Raw genomic sequence first — 23,273 nt, forward strand, 5'->3', positions numbered from 1 at the left:
GTGTGTGTATGTGTGTACACCAGAGTGGAGGTCAGAGCTGTGCGCTGTTGTACCAGGGTCTGCATCACTCACTTCTCGGAACTCAGACTCACATTCTCACACCGTGGGACAAGCATTTTGTCCCAGCCCTCTGTGTTTCATTTTTATTTTTAAGTTGCCCAGCTTGGTCTCAAACTAACATTGGATTTCACACAGCCCTTGAACATGTTATTCTCCTGCCTCGGCTTCCTACATAGCTGGGATTTTAGGCCTGTACCATCAGGCCTGGCTTAGTTTTTAATAAAATCAGATTCTGCCTGTGGATCATGAGGAGAAACAAGAATGTATTTGAGCCAGAAGCCCGTGTAAGGAAATTCCTGTCACCAGCTGTGTGTGCTTCTACATGGGGGACCTGGCTTGAAGCGGCGTCTGGCCCAAACAGAAGCTCCTTCCTGCTGGAAGAGACATGATGAGCTTGCATATGCAATTACCAAGACACGGCGCACTGACAGCTCAGGTGCAGACGAGCTCCGATGGAAGATTTCCTGGATTCTCTAAGAGTTTTAACACTCCTGACCCAACAGCAGTGGGCTCTGGAGTGGAAAGAAACTTTCCTGTACATTCATAATGAAAACCAAAGAGCAGAGGACAATGCCAAGTGGAAAACCAGATTGCTTTTTCTATTCTGCCCATAAAAATACCACAAAACTGTTGACTGGGCAGAGGAGAGCCAAAGAATATATAGCCAAAACCATGGGGGGAAGGGTATCTAAAGGGCCTGGTGGGAAGTTGGCGCAATTAAACACAGCTTGCTCTTTTTCTGGCCACTCCCATTTTATTGTGTGTTCATGTACATGCACGCATGTGTGTTTCTGAGTGTGGTTACACAGGTGTGCATGTGCACGTAGAGGTTCAGAGGTCAACCTCTGGTATCATTCTTCAGGTGCTGTCCACCTTTTATTTGAGACAGAGTCTCTCACTAACCCAGTAGGGTGAGCTGGTTGCCCAGGCAGCTTGCCACAGGAAGCTGCATGTGTGGGGCTGTGAGCACACACCAGTACACCCTCCTTTTTTCATGTTGGCTCTGGTAATTGAACTCAGCTTCTCAGTATTGAAAGACAAGCACTTCCAGTGCATGGTCTCCTCTGCCCGTTTGGAGTTTTGATGACTTTGCGACGGCTGCTTTCTCTATACAAACAACTCTTATCCCCTGTTTTGTATCAGGCATTGGGTATCAATGTAAAGGATAGTGGTCAAAGATAGCCCCAGAGTCATGCCTTTTCCCCCCTCAAGACAGGGTTTTCTCTGTGTCGCTCTGGCTATCCTGGAACCCACTCTGTAGATCAGACTGGCCTAGAACTCACAGAGGTCCACCTGTGAGTCATTCCATTTTTATGTTTGCATGGTTAAAAAGGAAAGCCCTGTATTTACACAACAGGACAGAACCCATGGGCTTTTAAAAGAACTTTTCTAGCAGCCTTGTGCTGCTTCTGGTCATATCCTCATGGAATGTCCCCACATATGGAGTCCCAGTGGGCGGTGTCATTGCTGGGAGGAGGAGTCCATGGACGTGCCTTTGAGGGGAATAGATGTGAATTTGGCCGTGTCAGCTAAGCCCTGGGCGATCCTGAGCACAAAGCTGAGAGAGAAGGATGTCTATCTGGGACTAGCCAGACGTATTCCATGGTTCCCCTCCCCACGGCTGTCTGCCTGGAGTTTCCCCACAGCCCTGGCCCCGTGTAGATCCCACCTGCTCGCAGCTTGCTTCTCACACCTGTTCCTCCAGACTCCAAGCTGCTATGACTGCCGTACTCCAAGGTGCCCCTCTCTGGTTGTACCAGTGCCTTTCTGGACTTCTTAGCATCTTAGCACACATGCCTTTGAGCCCCTGGCTCAGCTCCAGGGGCACCTTGTCATCCCAGGTCTCACTCGGGCTGGTGCTGACACATAGTACTCTGTTCTGACAGATGGGACCCTTCCACGCACCAAGAAGGCAAGACCATCTTGGCAGGCAGGTTCAATTCATTTAAACCATTGGATCTATGGGTTGTGACCCCTTTGGGGGTTGAACGACCCTTTCACAGGGGTCTCCTAAGACCGTCCTGCATATCATATATTTACATTACTAGTCATAGCAGTAGCAAAATTACAGTTATGAAGTAGTGATGAAATGATTTTATGGTGGGAGGGTCACTGTGACATAAGGAACTGGACTAAAGGGTCACAGCATTAGGAAGGTTGAGAACCACTGATTTAAAACATCCTGAGTTCTGCTTAATTTTTCCCCTCCCCTCAGACACGTGCACAGCTACTAAAGATGTCTGTTGATCCTCCGCTGATAGCTGATATCATTCCCTGAAGTGGTCTGGACTGGTGGCATGGCTGTCGTGCAGTGGCAGAGACGGGCGAATGGCAGAGACGGTGGCTTTGCTTAGCCTCAGCAGGTTTGTGGCCCCTGCCCGGACAGGAGAAAGTGAACCCAGGTCAAACAGGTAACGGCAATAACACTTCTGCTGTGTGGTGTCTGTACCAGCTGCACAGAAGCTCTTGGAAAGCAGCAGCAGAGAGGAGTGTCTCAGTGTGGAAACAGAACAACTCCTGGGTGCCTACAGCTGGCTTTGCCCTGGGCTGCACTGCACTCAGTCACCTGGGCTAGGATGAACCTGAGACCCTCCATGCTGTCCGTAAGATGCACTGCGCTGCCTTGCTTCTCTTACCTTAAGTCTGATCTTGTGCTTGCCCCAACTAGGGAGGGTATCAGCCCCATCTCTCCCCGTCCCAGCAGGGAGCACAGGGCCTTCATCTTACCCCTTCCCTGAACTGCAGGCTGATCTGAGAGGACAGAAGGATGGTGAGTTGGTCCTTGAGGGGAGGAGACCATAATGCAGTGTCCCCAGATCTTCATCATTGCTGCCTGTCTCTGCAGTGACAAGAATGCAAAAGGTATGGCCCAGAGCCTTCCTAGAAATGAATCTGAGAGCCTCTCAGGCCAGGGAGACTACAGACCAGTCAAGAAGTCTGTTAGTAGTCTAGAATGAACACCAGAGAGGTAGGAAGAGCTGGGGAAGGAAGGAAGGGAGGGAGGGAGGAAGGAAGGGAGGGAGGGAGGAAGGAAGGAAGGAAGGAAGAGTAGGACCCTGAGGATGAGCGAGGTTCATCCTAGAGTCGGACCTCACCCCTGCAGGAGCTGCACAAGCCACTGAGAGGAGCTTACCCATCAGTGAACAAGGACAGAGCGGTCACCCAGGGCGTAGGATAACTGAACGTTCATAGCCCAGAGCTTTGGTTTTAATTACAGAGCATCAAAAACAAAGTGTAAACATAGGTAGTTGGCTGAGAAAAGATAATTTCCTAACATTTCAGATGGAAAATTTAAGATATACTAAGAAGTGCAAAGAACAATTAAGTTCCTGTCTCCAGGCCAGGGATGGATGGATTCTTCCTCCCTCCTATTTTTGTGTGGCCTGGAAGCTAAGAATCACTGTTAAATGGCTTTTTAAACAGTTTAAGAAAAAGAATATCACAGAAGAATAATATTCTGTGACATGTGAAAATTACATACGATTTAAATTGGAGTGTCTGTAGGTGAAATTTTATTGGAAAATGTCAGGCTTGTTTGTTTCCTGATCATTTGTGGCTGCTTTCATGGCTCCTTGGCAGAGAGGCCTAGTTGGAAAAGAAGCTATGTGGTCGGTCTGCAGCCTGGGGAAGTGGCTCTGTGGGTGATGACACTTGCTGTGTGAACAGGAGAACCTCGGTTTGAATCCCCAGCATCAGAATGAAAAGCCGGGTGTGGCCAATTTGCCCCTTGCTCAGTATCAGCCTAGCTCCAGGTTCAACGTGAAAGACCCTGACTCAGACACAAGGCAGAGAGTGATAGAGCAGGACATCTGAGGTCCTCCTCTGGCCTCTGCCCTCACTCGTAGGTGCACACATGCTAACACACACACACACACACACACACACACACACACCCCAAAAAAGAGAAACCATGCACCCCAAAAAAGAGAACTGTAGATAGCATTTCCATCTGGTCCTTTAAGAAGGCTGCTGACCCCTGATTTAGAAGCCGCCCTTAGCATTGTGCTACATTTGATTTATCACACGTACATGGTGTATCCAGATAGGAAAAGTAATTCGAGCCAAAAAGCAGCAGAATTAGCCAGGAAGGAGAAGACCCGCTTTCCTAGGGAGAACCCCTGAAAGGCTAGTGGGGGGAAAGGACCAGACTCCAGCCAGTTTGGTCTTTTTCATCTAAGCTGAGAATTGTCTGACAGTAAACGCCACTGCTCTTTCTGCTGTTCCTGGGCCAGCCAGGCACTGTGGACTGTAGCTGCCTGGAAGGTCAAATGGCTGGTTGCAGACAGGGTGTGCGTGCACATGTGTGTGTGTTCACATATGCACGTGGCCAAAAAGTCAGGTGTCTTCCTGATCCCCCCCCCCCCCTTTATGTTTCGAAGCAAGGCTTCTTACTGAACCTTTAGCTCCAGGATTGGCTAGACTGGCTAGTCGGGAAGCTCTAGAGATCCGTTTGTCCTGTCTCTGACAAGCTGTCTCTGCTAGCCTGGATTGCAGGCAGGCCCTGCTTTACCTGGCTTTTTTTCTGTGCGTGCAGAGGTGAACTCTGGTTCTGCTTACATGGCGGGTGCTCTGTTACTACATGGTGTGCTTGTTATTGCTGTGATGGACAAGATGAAGCAAGAAGCTTGGGGAGGGGCTTATCTGTCTTAGAGCTTATAGTCCACCAGGAGGGAAAGTCAAGGCAGGAACTCAGCAGGAACTGAAGCAGAGATCATTTAGGCACCCCTGCTTACTGGCTTGCTCAGCCTGCTTTCTTATATAACCCAGGGCCACCCACCGAGGGATGGCTTCACATACAGTAAGGTGGAGCTTCCAGTAGCAATCATTAATTTAAAAAAAAGTCTCAAAGACTTGCCTACCAGCTGGTCTGATATAGGCATTTCTCATTTAAAGTTCCTGCTTCCCAAATGACTCCAATTCGTGTCGTGTTGACAAAAAATTAACCAGCACATGCTCTTAGCCACTAAACCATCTCCTCAGTCCTGCTATAGATCTTTGGAAGCCCTTGCAGGGCAGGTCTCTGAAGCACAGGACTGGGCACATCTGTGACCTGCATATCTGTCAAGTGGACACAGCTGGGACTCTGTGAAATGGGTCCTGAGTTGACAACCCTTGAGATGCCTGCAGAGACACAGAAGATGCTGGAAGAGAGGTGCTTGTTAACTAAGCATTAACCCTTGTGAGAGCCACTGCAGTGGATCCAATCATGTTTAAATCTAAGTCTGCATGTACCCCAGGATAGCTCTGAGTGCAGCTCAAGTCACAATCATATACATAGTTAAAACATCACAAGATTTTTTTCAGCATTATTTTTTTTTTATATCTTGACTGCATGGTTCTCAAGCCTGAACTTTGTAGATGGTTCTCAAAGGTTGGGAATGGGGAGATGGCTCAGGGAATAAAAGTAAGCATGAAGACTTGAGTTTGAATATCTAGCATCCACATGAAAAGCCAGGCATAGCAGCATGCATCCGTTTGGACTCCTTCCACTACAGAGGCAGAGAGAGGAAGATTGCTGGAGTTCACTGGCCATCAGTCTAGCTATTGATGAGTTCTAGGTTCACTGAGACACATGTGTCAAAACAAAAATGTAAGGTGAGGAACAATTATGGATGGTACCCAGTGTCTAGCTTCCACACATGTGTGCATATACATGCAAGTGGTCCTGCGTGCACACCACACACACACACACACACAAAGTTGACCCACATGACACTGCCCTCTGTGGCCAAGGTGCTGTCTGAAAGGTAAGAATGATGCCCAATTTCAGCAGTTCTCACGGTGGGGAGGAGGAGAGGGATGCCCTCCTCGTGGAAAGCATCTTGTGCAGGTGTGAGCCCTGCCGTTTGATTTCTAGGTAGCTCCTGGAAGCAACTTCAAAACCCTTCCACAAAAGGAAATGTGATTGCAAACAGGTGGCTCAAAATTACATAATATGCTCTCCTGTTTCTGAGTAACATTGAAAAAAGGAGAAGAGCAGCCAGTTTGGAGTGATGGGAAAAGCTGAGGAAGCTGGTAGCTCATACAAACCTGGAAAGGGAACAGGTTGCAGATAACTGATTTCGTAGCAGCCTTGGAATGAGGGTAAGCGGTTCTTTGATGGCAAAGAACTAACTCTCTCTCTCTCTCTCTCTCTCTCTCTCTCTCTCTCCCTCTCTCTCTGCCATGATAATCAAATTGTCCCTGGCCTCAGAGGACTGGGTGGGTTCCATCCCTTCTGCTTTGTCATTTTAGCAAGTCAGAATGGCTGGAGTGTGTGAGCCCTACCCAAGGATCTGACATTAACACAGGAAGATACTGTATTAGCTGTGCTTCCCAATGTTGTAACAAAATACCTGACCAAGCAGTTTAAGGAGGGAAGGCCCATCATCTGAAGATACATTGTAGCCGGGAAGTCTTTGTGGCAAGCACCCGCAGGCCTCAGAGTATCCTCAGCCATGGAGCACAGAGACACAGAGACGGCTGGTGCTCAGCTCCATTTATCTTTCTGATTCAGGCCAGGAACCCCTGGCCCATGAATGTCATCACATTTAGTGAGTCTTCAGACCTCACTTAATCCAGTCTAGAAACTCGTGCTGTGAGCTTTGTCTTCTGAATCCTGTTAAGATGGCAACACATAGGAGCCACCACAGACACACCTATTGGGCATCTTTCATGTGCTCCACCCTGCACTGGCCACTCATTCATTCTGCCACACCCTCACACAGAAGCCTCAGGGATTAGGCTTTAGGAACGTTTGGCCAGGAGGATCTTGATGGGCCATTTAAGATAAGTCCACTCCCCTCATGAGTGACTGGCTTAAGCATGATTTCACAACTGGATATGGTTGGTGACTATCGATGGTTTTTCTTCTGGGAAAGATTTCTTAGGAGGTTTTCTTCAGGGGTGATGGAGTGTTTCGGAACGCCACATGGGTCGTGGTTATATAGCGTTGGAAATGCACTAAATGTCACTTTGAAAGGTTCATTTTGTATTTTAAATTCCCGGCTGACCTGTAGTCTTCAAGTCCAAGACCATGGATGAAGACAGAGAGGCAGCCCGGGTCTGTGAAAGTGACATCTGGATAGATAAAAGATCGGCTCTGTGAGCACATTGGCTCCGTGGCAGCTACCCATGCTCGTCCATCTGCCCTTTATGAAGTGTTTCAGAGCTTGGAATTAACATTGGTCTTCTTGTGGGATTCCAACTACAGGCTGTACAGTGGGTATGAGGGGGATGCTCACATTTTAGAGATGTGGATGAAGAGCAGGAGAATCAGAATGATTCTCCTCCCATTGCTGTAAAAAGCCCAAGGATTAATAGAGTGACTGTCACCTGTTGGTCTCTGTGCATAGTGTTCAGTTACTGCTGGAGTAGTGGAGGGGTTTTTTAATGTTGTGTTTTGAGACAGTGCCTCATCAGTATCCCAGAGTAGCCTCAAACTCAAACTTGTGATTAACCTGCCTCTAGCCCTGGGATGCTGGGCTTACATGCATGTGCCGCCATGCCCCCTTTAGTGGTGCTGGGAACAAAACCCACTGCTTCACTCATGCTAAGTGAACATGAAGTATATCCCTAGTTGCAGTGGCGAACAAGATGCTCCCAATTATAATAACATTTGTCAACTATTAGACCCCTGCTACATGTCAGGCAAGGCTTTAAGCACTGGACATTAATTTTATTATTGACTTGTTAATACCATCAGTCTAGATTTCACAAGAGACAACAGCAACCCAGAAAGGTGAAGGGGCCCTACTAAAGCGATACGTAGAGGGACCAGAGTTCAGGCAGTGTTCACTCCTGCTTGACTTGTCCCCATGTTAAACTGGCCTCCTACTCTCAAGTCTTTGGCAGATGGGTGGAATCTTGGGGACAAGCAACCTGCTACCAGAAAAGGGTTAAGGTGAGGAGGAGGGGGAAGAGAGGGAAGAGGAGGAATGGAAAGAGAAGGAAGAGAGGAAGAAGATGGGAAATTCAGGGAGAAGGAAGGGATGAGGAGGCGAAGAAGGGGAGGAGGAGGGGACTAATCTGGGAAGATCTACAAACATTATCTCCAAAGGAGATGGAAATAAAAAGGACCCTAAATGCAGAGTGCTTTCTGTGCCTCTCCGCCTGTCACTCTTTTGTTACAGCTTTGCTTTTTATGGCCAGTGATGGTTAATGGGAAGAACTGCTTCATTTACAGACAAGGGGCCTCCTGGGTAGAAGCCTTCATTAACCTGCACTGTAGGCTCCCAGCTCTCACTTTGGCTAACCCATTGTGATGGGAAGGTGTCAAATGAGTTCAACATCCCCTCCCTAGACATCTAAAAAGCCTGCTTCATGGGGTAAGGGACACTGTTGGCCATGTAACCTAGAAAAAGCTAAAACTGCAAAGCTGCAAGCATAGTCTGTAGGCTTAGATTTTTTTCAAAGCCTGCTTTATTTAGGATTCTTAAATGCTTTAACCTCCCTTCTAGCCCACCATCCACCAGAGGTAGAGAAAAGAAGGTTTATAGAAAAGGGGGGTTGTGAACCTGTTTACACGTAGTTCTTTGGGGCAATTCAGCTATTCTTTGCTGGGATATCAGCAGTCCAGTCCAATAGCAAACACCAAACATGAATCAGTAGCAGTGGCTCGATCCAGCAGAAACCACAAGGCTCTGCCCAATTGGCATGAGTCAAATGAATCTGCAAAAATCAGCTGAAATACCATTCGAAGTTCTTTGGTGCATTTCTCTCTATGAAATAAAGACCATCGAAGACCAGCAAGGACCCGAGAAGACCAGCGAAGGCCACTGAACACCAGTAAAGAACAGCGAAGCATTGCACAGTACCACAATGTAAAAACATCCTTTCACTGTCTGTGGGGTTCCATTTATACTCTTTCCAAACATCATACACCCTCTCAAGCATCTGCTCCAGCTAAACGTCACATGTCCTCTCATGTGTCTGCTTCAGCAAAACATCCTCTCACAAGACAGCTTCCAGAAAAACATCATGTGACACAACTGAGTTTCCAAAGAAACCAGAAATTTCCACTTCAATGGGCATCAGGTAGTGCCATATATGACTCTCTTCCTGGAGCTGTGTGCTGTAGTCTCAGCAACTGGGAGTTGGGCAAAGCAAAGTCAGGAGTTTACAGCTTACATATGGAACTAAAGGCCGGCCTGGACTATGAGAGACTCTATCTGAAACAAATGAAAGCCAAGCTGGCACACTGGCTTGTGCCTGTAATCCCAACATTCAAGATTCAAGAGGCTAAAGAAAGAGGAACACTATAGGTTGGAGGTCAGTCTGAGAAGGAAAGAAGGGAGGGAAAAAAGGAAGGAAGGAAGGAAGAAAAGGAAATGATAGGAAAGAAAAGGAAAGGAAAGGAAACAGAGGAGGGCACGAAGAGGAGGAGTTGGAAGAGGAAGAATCTGAGAGGATCTAAAAATAACAGAAACACCCAATGTGAAGAGAGAAAGGATGGCTTCCCCTGACACCTGAAGAAGGCATGCTGCCAAGTGGGAGGAAGGCCGCCCCTGTGCTTTTCCTTCAGGGCCAAGTAGGAACTGACATGATCAAGACGAGGCATTGCACTGGCAAGATGGCTTGGTAGTAAAAGGCTGCTGCCATGCCTGGTGACCTGGGTTTGATCCCTGAGATCCACTTAGTAGGTGAGTATCTGTCCCAGCATGGATCATCTAGTGTCGGCAGGTGGGCAGGAAGAAGCAGGTGTGCCACCCTAGAGGGAAGGTGTGCCAGGGCCCCATCTTAGCAGGTCGGGGGATTCTAACCTACCCAAGCATCAATAGCTAAGGAGGGAGCATCCCACCAGGACAAGATCCCCACAGTAGATAGAGACTTACATGGGTGACTATGTTAACTCCCTGCTTGGGCTTAGATATTGGTTCAAAGTCTTATTTGATTTTATGGTTTACTTTCTGTCTTTGGCCAATTTCCACTGTTTGTTCTAAAGCCCTGAACTTTAATGTTTAATTTGTTGTTTTTGTTGTTGTTGTTATTGTGTGTATGGGTGTTTTGTCTGCATGTATGTTTGTATACCACATATGTGCAGTGCCCACAGAGGTCAGAAGAAGTCACTGGGTCCCTTGGAACTAGAGTTACACCATATGGATGTTGAGAATCGACCTTGGGTCCTCTGGAAGAGTAACAAGTGCTCTAAACAGCTAAGCCATCTCCCTAGCCCTGACCTACACTTAAGTGATCACTCCTGGTTTTATGAAAGAGAGGTAGCCCAAGTTAGGCAGTTCCTATAGCGGTAAAGTCAGGGATCCACGTGTTAGTTGCTTCAAGCCAGTTAGAGGGCAAATAAACATCCCAGATGAGAGTCTTTTGTTAACTTGGACACTTTAACTCAGAAGATACCAACCGGTGGTCCATCTTTGGGGATATTCAGAGCTTCTCATTTATCATCATAACAATCCAGAAACAAGCTAAGGGCCCAATAACAGGAGAGTGCAAAGGTAAAATACAACCACTCAATATACTCCACAGGGCATATGCCTATTGAAGACTACACTAGCATGGCCCACGAGTCAGTGGCAGGAGCTTGAGGCAGCTGGTCACACTACATCTGCAGTCAGGAAGCAGAGAGCAATGGATGCGGGTCACAAAGTATCATCTGCAGTCAGGAAGCAGAGACCAATGGATTCTGGTAACACTGTATCTGCAGTCAGGAAGCAGAGAGCAATGGATTCTGGTCACACTGTATCTGCAGTCAAGAAGCAGGGAGCAATGAACACTGGTACTCAGCTCACTTTCTCATCCTTTGTACAGTCCAGGATCCTAGCCACAGGTCTTTAACCTAAGCAAGGGTGCCCAGAAGCCCATCTTCCAGATGATTCCAGATGTCATCAAGTTGACAAGTGAGATTAACATACAGACTTCTAGTACCTAGTAAAAGTAAATGGACCCCAATTGGAAAGCATACGGATCGCAATCTATAAAAATATTAATAGCCCTATATTCTAAACCACATCTACGTCAGCTCAGATGTTTTTCAGCAAGTGAGGTCATCTTGTGGGTGGCCCGTTTTCTGCATAGTGGCTTGCATGAGTCTTTGTGAGTAGGTACAACCAGAGAGACAGGGTTCTGGGGAACCAGCATCACCTGCCTCCAGCTCCCGGCTCCAGAGTCTAGTTCCCCAGCCTGAGCCTCAAGGAGCAAGGCCTGCAGGTACACTGGGAATTGATTTCAAGTGACAGTCAGACAGCTGTCTTGACATTCAACTCTTACTTATAATGTAGAATAGGCGCTTTCTCTGCCTTCAGGGCAGAGTCCCACGTGGTGACTTCAGTGCTGGCTGACTGCACATTTCTTTGATGCCTTGACATATGGGGGCTCTCAACAGAGGGTTGATGAGCTGCGAGAGGCCTTAGAGGTGACACCGCAGAGGACAGCCTCAAAACACTGCAGCAACCACAGAGTAGCAAACTGGCCTTTGTGAATATATGCAAGACAAACAGGACTTCAGGAAGTGTGTTGGGGGTGGGGGCTACAGGGAGGATAAAGAGAGAGAAACAAAGTGGCTGTTCACGCTAGAGTGGCCTACAGACAGCTGAGTAACTCTCACTCAAGACGTCTAGGGGAGGGACATAGCAAAAGACTGTAATAGTAGTGTCTGGGGATGTGATTTGGTTAGTCAAGGTGCTTTTTAAGCCTGCTTGAAGAATTGGATCCCACCCTCAGCACATGCACCTGTGATCCCAGCGCTTAAATGGTAGAGGCAGGAGACTTAGAAGTTAGAGTCATAGACTTAGAAGCTGACGGCCATCTTTAACTGGAATAGGAGTTGGAGACTAGCCAGGGGTATAGGGACAAAGGATTTTGGGCACTAGGATCACACTTAAGAGACAGTCTCAGAAGACTTCAAAACCTTTGAGCGAACTGCCATCCCCTTATACGTGGTGACAAGTTGTACTGTCCTTCCTTCTCCGGGGACCTACTAACTCCTCTGTACAAGCCCCAGACAGTCTCAGATACAAGTCATCACCTCTGCCATGTCTCCCAGGGACTCTTCCTGCTTTCCCTCTCCCCGAGCAGTCTTCACTACTCATTCTGCTCTGGTGCTTCAGGTGTCTTTGAGAACCTCAGGGTCTTTGCCTGGGCTGTTCTGTCTGTGGCATTCTCCTCCTCCCCCTTCCTACTTAGCCTTGACTCCAGCCTTAGGTGACACTCGGTGATGTTACACGTCTCCATCTCCAAGTCTTCCAGGCCCACCCTCATCACCCAGGCCTCCCCAACTTTCCCTTCATGCCATTTCCAGTCAGAGGATTTGATGTCGAGGTCTTTCTAGATTTTGTGAGGGAAGAGGCGGTGAGCTCTCCACACTGTGCTCAAATTCCATGACTACCAAGAAGGACAAAAATCCCCGGGGAAGATGCTGTGTAAATGAGTGTGTTTGGTCAGTGAATGGATGGACAGAAAAACAAGATGCAGGAGAATATGCTCTGATGGTCCACAGGGAGAAGATGGTGGACAGCAGAAGAGAGTGTTTGGAACAACCCCCACGGGGTAAGCAGGAGGCAGCCTGAACAGTGGTTAGTGGCTGCTAATGACTCTCAGGCAACATCTTGAAAAGATCAGCCTATGCTATGGTGGGGCAATGAGAAAACCTCAAGTCAGGGATGGCAGGAAGGTGTGGGCTGCAAGTCTCCATGTCAGTCACTCTGGAGCTGCCAGTTGATGAGGTCTTCCCATACCAGACCATCTGTGGGGAACATCAGTGTGTCCCTGAGGCTGACAGGCTTTTTTTTTTTTTTTCCGGAGCTGGGGACTGAACCCAGGGCCTTGTGCTTGCTAGGCAAGCGCTCTACCACTGAGCTAAATCCCCAACCCCCTGACAGGCCTTTTTTAACCCTACTCGCAGCTACACTGATCCTCAGTTCTTGATGCCTGCTATATGGGGCTCACTACTTCCTGGGAAGCTGGCCACAGGTCTGAAACCTCCACCTAGAGCAGCAACTTTCGACCTTCCTAACACTACAAACCTTTGATACAGTCCCCCATGTTGTGATCCTTGAACCATAAAATTATTTTCATTGATTCTTTATAAGTACGGTCTAAATACTTTTGAAGCTAGAGGTTTATCTAAGGGGTGGAGTCACACAGATTAAAAACTGCTGACCCAGAGGGAAGCCCACCTTCCAAGTAGATAGCCTACCTGAGCCCCACCTCTACTGGCCAACCTGGGCTGTCAGGAACTGGTGGGAAGCATACAGAGCAACCTTTACCCCTACACTAGTGTCTATAGCAGATCTTTCCCTAATCTGGTCTGGGACAGAGCTGAGACATCAAGCTTTCCTTCTCTGGACCCTCAGAGATCCCGAGAACAGATCCATGGAGGACCCAGCATGCACTGGGAAAGAAAGAAGTCTATTCAAACTCACCAGGCCTGCTGACACAGAGGACCACGGGCTGTCAATGACAGAAGAAATCAATTTCCTCCAGGTCTGGAGGCTGCAGTCCATGATCAAAGCGTGGGCAGGCTGGTGTCTTCTGAGGCCTTCTTCCTGGGCTTGGAGATGGTTATCTTCTTCCCGTGTCTTCCTGTGTAAATATTCCTCCTCTTCTAAGGACACAATCTTACTGGATTAGGGCTTACCTCAACATCCTCTTTTCACCGCACCTCTATAAAGACTGAGGACAGATACGAGTTCTGAGGTATAAGGAGTCTCTGACATATGATTTTGGGTGGGACATAGTTCAGTCCATTCCAGAGACCCAGGGGTCAACAAATGTACTTCTTGCTCCTCTGAAATAGCCTGGACCTCCGCACCTGTAATCTCACTCAATGATCTCATTGCTGACCTTTGACCCTCCCCACCACTACCCTGGCAGTAACGGTTCTCCTAAGACAACAGCTCTTGGGAACCAGATTAAGTCTTGGCAGGGAAGCCATCGAGGGTAAAAGAGGAACCCTGGCGTGGCTCTGAGCCCCCTCAGAGACAGGTCATCCTCAAACCTGAGCACATCAGCACATTGCTGGGACCCCATAACTGGAATGACATTCCCAGAGCAGGTTGGAGCACTGGGCCTTCGCTCTCAACAGGCAGACGGACTTCTGATTTGCCGCTTATGAAAAACAACAAGAAATTCCAGTAAGGGATTAATGACTTAATTATAAATGCAGCTCGGAAATGTAAAGGTTATTAGGAAGGGGGAAGAGATACACGCTAATAAGAGACACACTATTAACAGCAGGATAAAGATCCAATGTTGGCGCCACCGTAAAGTTTTCCAAGTTTGGTAATAAAAACCACCTGGTCTGCACCAGGCTGGCTGCCATGGCGACGGCACCTCGCGCTGGATCCGGCTAATGAGGCTTGTCTGCCCGCCTCTGATCATGCTCCCTATGGGGCTTGGGCTTCCTGGTAAACTTGGCCCACGGGCCTCAAACCACTGCAGAGAGAGCCAGACCTCAGCTTCTCAGCTACCGCCCACTGGGCCCTGGGTGCCTTGGGAGTCACCAGAACAAGCCGTTCCTGTTCCCACAGGAAACTGGCAGCCAGTTCTAAGCTGTGTAACCTTGCCCCTGTTTCTCAACCTCTCTGAGCCTGTTTCCTCATCTGCAAAGTGTGGAGATCTTACATCTGGCTCTAGGGCAGAGACATACACACACACACACACACACACACACACACACACACACACACACACACACGTAAAAAGTAACTCACACACTCACGGGACAGACTTCAGGGACAAGAGCACCAGCCCATGTCCTTCCAGTAATCCCACTCTGACCTACTTGTCTCAGGTCACCCAGCAGCCCCACCCCTAACTGTGTTTGACCTCATTCACCACAGTGTCCCCCAGCACCCTCCTCATTTGGGCTCCCACATTCTTGAGGCTCTTGCAGATGCCACTCACACAGCTCTGGCTGACCTCAACTTAGGACATCTCTGGACAGCCCTGGCCTCACCCTGGGCTTGGTCCTGGAGCTTCACTTTGTGCTGTGCTTCCTAATAACTGAAAGACGAAGGAGGACAGAGGAATGAGGAATGTCTGAGGGGAATGGGCTGGGTTTGGAAAGTCTACTCCGGACCTGTTCCCTGGAAGCCTCAGTGCTCTCATCTGTGAAATGACAACACTCCCTCAGGAAGACTCCCGTGTGGGAATGTGAAAGAGCTCTCATCAGCGCAGGTTTGTAGTAAGGGCTCCTAATCATTCTTCTTTGCATGTGGGAATAGGTATACATGTTAGCATGTATGTGCACATGCATGCAGAGGCCTGAGATGATGTCAGGCATCTTCCTCGAGCTCTCTCTACCTTATGTACTGAGGTGTTTCTCTCTCTTGACCCCGGGGCTCATTAATTCAGCCAGTTAGCCTGCTCCGGGATAGCCTGTCTCTGCCTCCCTCCTGCTAGGATTTTAGGGGTGTCACAGTTTCCACTGAGCATTCACATGCGTGCCAGGGATCCAAACTCCTGTCCTCACGCTTGTGCAGCAACTGTTTTCATCTGCTGAACCAACTTCCAGGCAAGTGGGAACAGGAGCAGGGGAGCAGGTTGGCTCATCTAAAAATGGGGAAGGTAATGAAGAAATCTCCATCTAATTAGACAGGCTGCAGTTTTAATCAGACAGAGTTTCTCTGGCAAAACCTGTTTGCATGTTTTCTGTCATTCAGCCAATGTGTTAATTAGGGAAATAATATTAATAATGATATTCACTTTGGGAAAGTTAAGAGGGGAGGAGAAGGTGGAAGTGACAGTTTGGGGCTGAGCAGCCTGGAGCAGGGAGGGCTATCAGCAGCAGAGAGAGTAGGGTCTGAAGAGATGCTCTGCCCTTGTGTCTCGGGCCAGTCCTTCTCTAAGCTTCAGTTTCCTCATCAGCACCACAGGAGTGATGAGGCAGGGGCATGCCCACTGGCTTGGCTCAAGAGGTTCTGCGTCCTGCTCCCGCCTTTCCTTGATTTGCCATCTACCTTCCACTTGCTTGTTTGTAAGCTGGGGTATCCCAGTGTCCTCTAGAGCAGAGCAGGGCATGATAGGAAAGTGCAGGGAACTCTGGGTCTCAGCTTCCCGAGGACCTCACCTAGGTGGTCTTCAGTCAGTCCGAGCTGGCCTCTAGCTTCGTTTCTGGCCCACTGAGCTCCAGGGGTTGGGACCAAGCATCTAGGAACCTTTCTGTTTGTCTGGCAATAGCTGTCTTGTTTCCCTGACCTCTCTGGTACCCCAAGTCAGAGGGATCTCCCAGGCTATACCACACACTCCCCAGCAGGGTTCCTAGGGGACCCTCCTCCCCTTTGCCTGCTGCTACTTTTGGTAAACCCAGAAGCCAAAGTCAACATCTGCCTTCCTGAGACACAATGCTCTTGGACCAAGATTAGGGCAGAGCAGTGAGGGGTTCCTCCACATATGAGAAATTTAGGCAGCACCCCTGAATATACCAGCCATGATAAGCATTTCAAAGCAATGCATTTTAAAAATAAAAAGCAATGTCTAGATTCTTCTCAATGAACCTGGCCTTTAAAAATACTGCTTCGTCCATATTTTAAAAAACTGACTTATCTTGATCACTGTTTAACCATCTTTATCTGCCTCCCTGACCTCACCCACCCTCTAGCTCTGGTCCTCAGCTTTGGCCTTGACATTCTCCCCCAACCAGTTCCAGGAGCAGACACTAGGAGCACTCTCAGGGAGCACTCCCACCTCCCACTGGCTGCTTAGCATGTGTGAGTGACTCTGGAGCAGGAAATTACACCACAGTTTCTGGGGAATGTGTCATGGTGGGGAAGGAACAAATCCAAAACAACATCGGCAACATCTAAGATGTTGGCTTAACTGCTGGTTCTCCTGTGGGTCTCCCTTGCCAAGCTTAGTGGTTTGGCCTCCCGGTGGGCAAAGCTGGAAAATAGAGAGAGTAGCCCTGTGCTATCCTGGTGTCAGAAAGCGGCTGCTAGCCCATGGCAGGGAGATTACACTAGAGTAGGGATGGGTTGGTGGCAGGAGCCAGGAGCAGGTGTCACCATACAGCTACTGAGGAGGACAAGAAGCTAACCAAACAGCTTCCTTCTACCCCATGATCACCATCACATGCAAGACCTTTAAAAAAAAAAAACCAAAACCCACACAGCCCCAGGCTCAGAGGAGACCCACCCTGCGGCAGGGCTCCGCTCCCATCAGATACGTCTAAAGGACTTCTGCTCAGAACATTTCATCAGCAGTTCAGCAGCTGCACACTTCTAAAATGCCCAGCTGCACAGCCTCGCCCTGGGTGCACTGGAGCCAGCGGTCCAGACCCCGGGCTTTGTGCTCACGAGGATGGGTAGCGCCAGCCCCTAGGGAGGTTCACGAAGGGCAGATTCTCCAGCCTTATGCGCACACTGGCTCATTCTACTGTGTGGCAGGCATTGTCTCTCAGTGTCTGCCGTTTTGACTGACAGATCAGATTCATGACCCCCACTATACAGCTCGGAGCCATGAAAGTTACCTAAACTTCATCCATCATCAGACACCAAACAGATTGAAGCTCAAGACGTGGTATTGTGCACACAGGCACACACACACACACACACACACACACACACACACACACACACACACAGCATCTTTCTAGTCTTCTAGAAGATTCTGCCTACTGAGGTTCTCGTTTGGAATATTTGTTGTTTTGAACACCTAACGAGACAATTCTTTTTCTCCTCACTCAGACCCCACGAGGAGAGCTCTGTCACCTTGTTCATTCTCTAAAAGAGGGACTGGCAGCTCCCAGAAGTCACACACACACACACACACACACACACACACACACACACACACACAGTCAGACACACAGCTTCCCAGTTCTACCTCTCTGCACGCCTGGCAAGAAGAACCAGACTGTTGTGGCCCTCGCAGGACACCATCCACTGTTCCAGAGCATGAAGGCACTGGCAGCTCATTGGAGCTGGTGGCCCAGCAGCTAGTGCTTCCTATTCTTCTCAGACACGCCCAGTAGTTTGCCTGCAGGGAGAGGCTGCTGAGCCCTTTCAACTGCAGCCAGGGGACTTGGCTTGGTGTTCCTCTTGCCTGAGGTCAGACGCACCACACACCTCCCAGCCTGTGGTGAGCAAGAACTTTATGAGCTTGTAACCCTGAGGGATTGCTGTCCCCAAGGGAGTGCTGTCCAGGCCTAACCCTGAAGGCAGATCTTTGGGAAGATGTGAACATGGTGACTTATGTCTTTCCTTTGCAATTGCAGGATCCCCCCCCCCCATTATTTATTCATTTATTATCTCTGTGTGAGTGCAAGCACGCACACGCCACGGCCTGTGCATGAAGGTTTAAGAACAACCTCAGGTGTCTGTTCCCCGCCTCCTACCTCGTTTGAAACAAGGTCTCTTTGTTTGGCTTTGTTCTGCCATGTACACCAGACTAACTGGTTCCCAAGCCTCTGGAGATTCTCTGGTCTCCCCCTCCCGTTTCACTGTAGGAACAATGGGATTACAGACATGTGCTACTATCATCTGGCTTTTCCATGGGTTCGGGGGACTCAAACTCAAGTCCTCCCACTCACATGGCAAGGATGCTACCCACTGGGCCATCTCCCTGGGCCAGGAAGGCTCAGTCCTCTCACTTCCTGTTACTACAGGCAGGTGATTTATAGTTCTAGACTCCAGCGATCACATTACAGCAAAGAAGGCAAGCTCAGAAGTGGGGTGGGATCCATCTGTGGTCTTTAGGGTTTGGGGTGAACATAACTAGGTCAAAGGCCAGTCTTAAGCTCTGCTCCTGGGGAGGAGGTCTGCTTTTAGGGGAGCCTAGAACTCCCATGCTCTTGCTGGCTACAAGGCTATTCTCTCCTCTTCCTGGTGTTATGTATGCTGCGGACATCAACACCAGTGGTGCCTCTGTGTCCTTGGCCATCCAAGGGGAGGAGAAGCACAAGATGAACAAGTTGGGGGCCTGGGGGTGGGGGGTAGGCAAAGGAGCACCGCAGGCGACAGCATTAACTTGTTATGTAAATACCTTATTCAATTAGGCCTCTTCTAACACCAGTCAGCTAATCACTCATGCCTGGCTGGCTCATGAATATTAAACCCAACTCCCTTGGCAGAGCATCTCAGGGGTGGGAAACAGTGGTCTCCAAGGAAGGGAGAAGAAAAATTAGACGCCAGAAGTCCCCGTTTCAGAAGGCTACACATATCAAGCTTGGGGTGGGGTGGGGCGGGGTGGGGAGAAGCTTGGTGGGGAAGCTTCTCACCTGCATAGCCTAAAAAATGGAGACAGGTGCTCAGTGGCTCTGTAGAACCTCCAGGTTGGACTTGGGTTGGCTGTGTGACCTGAGGAAAATGACGTGATATCTCTGGGCCTCATGTCCTCATCTGTAAAATGGCACAGCAGCCTCCGCCCTGTCTGTGGTTGTGATTCATGAACCCATGCATATATATATATCTTCCCAACCATTTTAAGCCTCCTTGAATGTCACAGAACCCTCAGAGGCAGCTCATGATCTGGATCCAGGATTATCTGCACAGAAGGAAAGAGCCCTGGGCTCAGAGGCAGAAGAGGCAGAGGGGCGGGGGAGGCTGAACTAGGAAAGAATTTCTGTTCAAGCAGGTATGAAAGGTTTCTAGCTGGCTGGATGACACAGATGATGCCAGGGGGCTGGGGAGATGGCTCAGCAGGCAAGTGTGTTTGCTATGTATCAGGGCCTGCAAATTCGCTCAGCACTCATGTGACAAGTCCAGTGTGATGGCATTGGCATCTGCAATCCCAGCTCTGGAGGAGGAGACGAGGTCATGCTGGCTGCCAGCTGACCTCCATGTTCAGTGACAGTCCCCATCTCAAGGAAATATGCAGAGGGTGCTAGAGCAGGATTCCTGACATCTGCCTCTGACCACATGCGTGGACACACACGTCAGCACACACATGCGCATATGATGCTCAGACTAAACAAGCTAGTAAATAAATAAAACATAGATGCAGTGCCCCCTCAGCCCCCAGCACATGTCCACTGAGGAGCCCCTGTGTGCTAGACTCAGTTCATGGACCACTCTGAAGGCCAATCCTGGGGAGGTATGTTAGGGCAGAGCTGGAATCCTCAGCTTCCTGCTCCTGAAAGCTGTGGCCTACCCAGGAGTTCAGGTTGGCCTTAGTGATGCCAGTAAGAGAACAACAAGGAAGTGTTGCTGTGAAGGAAGACTCTTGTGTCTTCCCCCATGTCACTTCAGGAGCCCTGGGCTCCATGGCCAAAGTGAGCCGGGTCACATCCGTGAAGCCATGTGTAGGTGCTCCAGTTCAGTGAGCCCCAGCTCTCCCAGGCTGCTCCCAAGGTGCAGACAGACTAGCAAAGCCATCTTGGACGTGCCAGCAGCTATCTCCACTGTCAGCTCCTAAGGTGGGAGAGCCACCAGCCACACTCTGTCTGACACTCCTCACAGACTGGGAGATGGTGTTTTGGTTTACTGCCTGTTTGTTGTTTTGAGTTACTGATTTCTAGAGACTGTGTCACAGCAATAGACAATTCTGCCACGGATGAGGACAGACGGACAGACAAAATCAGATGTGCAAAAATGATCAGAAGTTTGGTGACAATAGAGCATGAGGAGACTAAAGTGGGGAGAACATGAGTGTGTGTGTCTGTGTGTGTGTGCATGTGTGAGTGTGTATGTGTGTGTGTGAGTGTATGCATGTGTGTAGTGTGTGCATCTGTGCGTGAGTGTGGTGTGTGTGCATGTGTGAGTGTGCGAGTGTGTGTGATATGTATATGTGTGAGTGTGTGCATGTGTGTAGTGTGTGCATCTGTGCATGCATGTGGTGTGTGTGTCTGTGTGTGTATGTGCATGTGTGAGTGTATGTGATAAATATATGTGTGAGTATGTGCATGTGTGTGGTGTATGCATCTGTGTGTGCGTGTGGTATGTGTGGTGTGTGTGTGTGTGTGTGTGTGTGTGTGTGTGTGTGTGTATTTGTGCTCAGGACACACACACAGGGATGATATCTGAGCAAAAACCTAAGGAAACCAATGTTCCTGTGCGGATGACAAATGTCGAGGCAGGAAATCATCCAGGGTGAAGGACCTGAGTGGGGAATGTAAGGACCAGTGGGCACATTCCCTACCCAGGTCAGGCTTCACCCTGACTCACAGTAACAGCAGCCAGGGGCTCTATGGAGGAGTAGCTGGCTGCTCAAAGCCGGGAGCCTCCCTCCTCAGTGGTTGTGCTGTTCTGGGGTCACATGGTCTCTGGTGTGAGAAGTCTTATCTCTCTAGGATCCTAACTGTCTCTGAGATCAGCTCCCATGCTACAGGCGGAGCCCTGCCAAAGAATGACCAGAGGAGGAGCCATTGTGTGGCACTTACCAACTGCTCCTTCCCTTAGCTCTGAGCCCTCTGTAGTCAGCATTCTGATGCTTCTTTACAAATGAGGAAACTGAGGCAGAAAGAACACACAAGCCAAGGTCTTCCAGCAGGAAGGCAGTCGCAGGCATCCTATCTCACAGCTGAAAGATTTAAGGCCAAGTTTCTCAGCAGGGAAGACAACAGAAGATCCACCAGAAGGAGCCCATGACTGAGAACTTGTGGGACCACGGACTGACCATAGGAAGCTGAGCCTCAGCCTTTTCTCAGGACTGTTTCTCAGTCAAGAGAGCACTTGCCTACCATGAGGTGGCTGCTGCATAGAGTCCCAGTCCTCAGAAGGTAGAGACAGGAGGATCAGGAGTTCAGGTCATCCATGTCGCAAAATGAGTGTGAGGCTAGCCTGGGCTACATGGGACCTGTTCTCAACAATCACCAGTTGCGTTCAAGGTCGATAATTATTAAAGATGATAATAGCATAGTTGATGTTTATGGAGTCAGGTTTTTAACACAGCCCATTAACTTCTCAGAACAAACTGCTTGGTTATAGCCATTTTTTTTTTGAAGGGGGACTTTGGAGCTCAGAGGAGTTTGGTAACCTGTTCAGAGTCACACAGTAAGGAGTCAGCAGCTCTTGATTCCAGGGCCAGCCTGTGCTCTCGGCCACTTTAAAAAACACAGCTATAGACAAAATAGCAGACAGGTATGTGTCCCTTACAGGGGACTCTGCACTAGCACTGTGATTGGATGGTCACGGATGACTCCTCAAACATTGGTGCTTACAACCTACATTTACAGAAGGTTCTAGTTTTATTGTATACAGCTCCATTTGTGCCTCTCGAGAGGGTCTTCAATGTGGTATCACCGTTTCCTTTTCCTACGTGGGGAAGCCCAGAGCCAAGGCTCCTTATACAAGGAAGAAACTGGCTGTGAAGTTGGGACTTGACTCCCAGCCACTCATCTGCTACCCAGGCATCTGCTTGTGGCCCAGGCTTTCAGCGTCTGGGCCCTGTTTCTGTTCCCAACCCGGGGCAGGGATTTGGCACTGGCTGGAACTGTCTCTCCATTCTGGCCATCTTACTGATTACTAGATTTCTCTGGCAGTGAGGACCCAGGGAGTGGGCATGACTGCGCTGGGGTGCTCTGGGGTGTGTGTGAGCACTCTGTGTGAGGTTCCAGGTCAGCTGAGATCAGGGCTTCTGAGTTCTGGGTTTATTTCACATCGCCTTCAGTACTGTGGGCATTAGTGAGCTGCCTTGTGTGGTCTGAGTATGACTTGACACCCAAACTGGTGTTGAGGCCTGGTTCCCCAGGAGGTGCTACTGGGAAGTGGTCGGGTCATGGGACAGAGCTCTCAGGACAAGATTCAGCCTTGACTGCTTCAGTGAGTTCTCCATTTCAGAGCCTGTGGTGGTCACATGAGCACAGCTGTTATGGAGTGAGACCGTGGGTGTTCCCCACTGATACCTACTTGTCTTCTGCCCTCCCCAGATGTACCCCCCAAGTCTGAAACTTCCTAGCCTCTCACAGTGTGAGCCCCCACGACTTCTTGCCTTTACAAGTGACCCGGGGGAAGAGGTTCTGTCCTGAGAAAACAGGTTAAGACCCTATGAGAATAACACCCATGTACTTCATTTAATGACCAAAGAAGAAAGAATAGCCAAGTTCACTTCATGATACTTCAGAGAAGAAGCCAAGCCAGTCCTCACTGAGCTGAGAACTGGGAGAAGAAAGAGGAAATGACAAGCAGGTGTTTTCCTCCCTCTGCCTTAAGAAAGTATTGAAAAGTATCACATCCAGGATGGGCACAGGGTATGTCGGTAACAGCCACTCAAAAACATTGGTAAAGGGGTTGGGGACTTAGCTCAGTGGTAGAGCGCTTGCCTAGTAAGCGCAAGGCCCTGGGTTCAGTGCTCAGCTCCGAAAAAAAAAAGACAAAATAACAAAAAAATTGGTAAAAATCAAT

General features: G+C 49.1%; 1 protein-coding gene and 1 long non-coding RNA gene across 16 annotated transcripts in view; one reads left to right on the top strand and one right to left on the bottom strand.

The window, feature by feature from the left end:
* LOC148004185 (uncharacterized) overlaps positions 1–17,899 on the bottom strand; it is a 62,648-nt gene extending 44,749 nt beyond the window's left edge. For 2 of the 9 annotated variants that reach the window (XR_015627318.1, XR_015627316.1), the window contains exon 1: positions 13,416–13,827. This is a non-coding gene — a long non-coding RNA (uncharacterized LOC148004185). Of the gene's footprint in view, positions 1–794; positions 2,435–7,699; positions 10,739–10,784; positions 10,921–13,415; positions 13,828–13,990; positions 14,101–17,817 lie in introns of those variants that run through there. The other 7 variants (XR_015627319.1, XR_015627314.1, XR_015627312.1 and 4 more) reach the window with 7 other exon arrangements.
* The window catches only part of LOC148004186 (uncharacterized), a 33,664-nt gene continuing 25,017 nt past the window's right edge, over positions 14,627–23,273 (top strand). For 5 of the 7 annotated variants that reach the window (XR_015627307.1, XR_015627308.1, XR_015627310.1 and 2 more), the window contains exon 1: positions 14,627–15,171. The gene's annotated coding sequence lies outside the window, so the exon portion shown is untranslated. The remainder of the gene's footprint in view (positions 15,172–23,273) is intronic. The other 2 variants (XR_015627311.1, XM_087564086.1) reach the window with 2 other exon arrangements.

This window comes from Rattus norvegicus, chromosome 8 (assembly GCF_021556685.1).
Source record: "Rattus norvegicus strain SHRSP/BbbUtx chromosome 8, alternate assembly SHRSP_T2T, whole genome shotgun sequence".
Lineage (NCBI taxonomy): Eukaryota > Metazoa > Chordata > Mammalia > Rodentia > Muridae > Rattus > Rattus norvegicus.